The following is a 610-nucleotide window of genomic DNA, read 5'->3' on the forward strand; positions in this document are numbered from 1 at the left end:
GAAATCTTAGGCAATACCATTTAGGACAGAGGCATGGGCAAAGATTTCATGATGAAAATGACAAAAGCAATTGCAACAAAAGTCAAAATTGACAAATGGGATCTAATTAAACTAAAGAGCTTCTGCTCAGCAAAAGAAACTATCATCAGAGTGAACAGGCAACTTACAGAATGGGAGAAAAGTTTTTCAATCTACCCATCTGACAAAGGTCTAATATCCAGAATTTACAAGAAACTTAAACAAATTTACAAGAACAACAACAACAACAACAACAACAAAACATCAAAAGTGGGCAAAAGATATGAACAGACACTTCTCAAAAGAAGGCATTTATGCAGCCAACAAATATATGGGAAAAAATCTCAAAATCACTGATATAAGAGAAATGCAAATCAAAACCACAAGATACCATCTCACACCACTCAGAATGGCAATTATTAAAAAGTCAATAAAAAACAGATGCTGTGGAGAAATAGGAATACTTTTGGAAATGTAAATCAGTTCAACCATTGTGGAAGACAGTGTGGCAATTGCTAAAGGATCTAGAATCAGAAATACCATTTGACCCAGAAATCCCATTACTAGGTCAAAGGAATATAAATTATCCTAC

This window comes from Rhinopithecus bieti, unplaced genomic scaffold, assembly GCF_001698545.2.
Source record: "Rhinopithecus bieti isolate Rb0 unplaced genomic scaffold, ASM169854v2 scaffold_56972, whole genome shotgun sequence".
Taxonomy (NCBI): domain Eukaryota; kingdom Metazoa; phylum Chordata; class Mammalia; order Primates; family Cercopithecidae; genus Rhinopithecus; species Rhinopithecus bieti.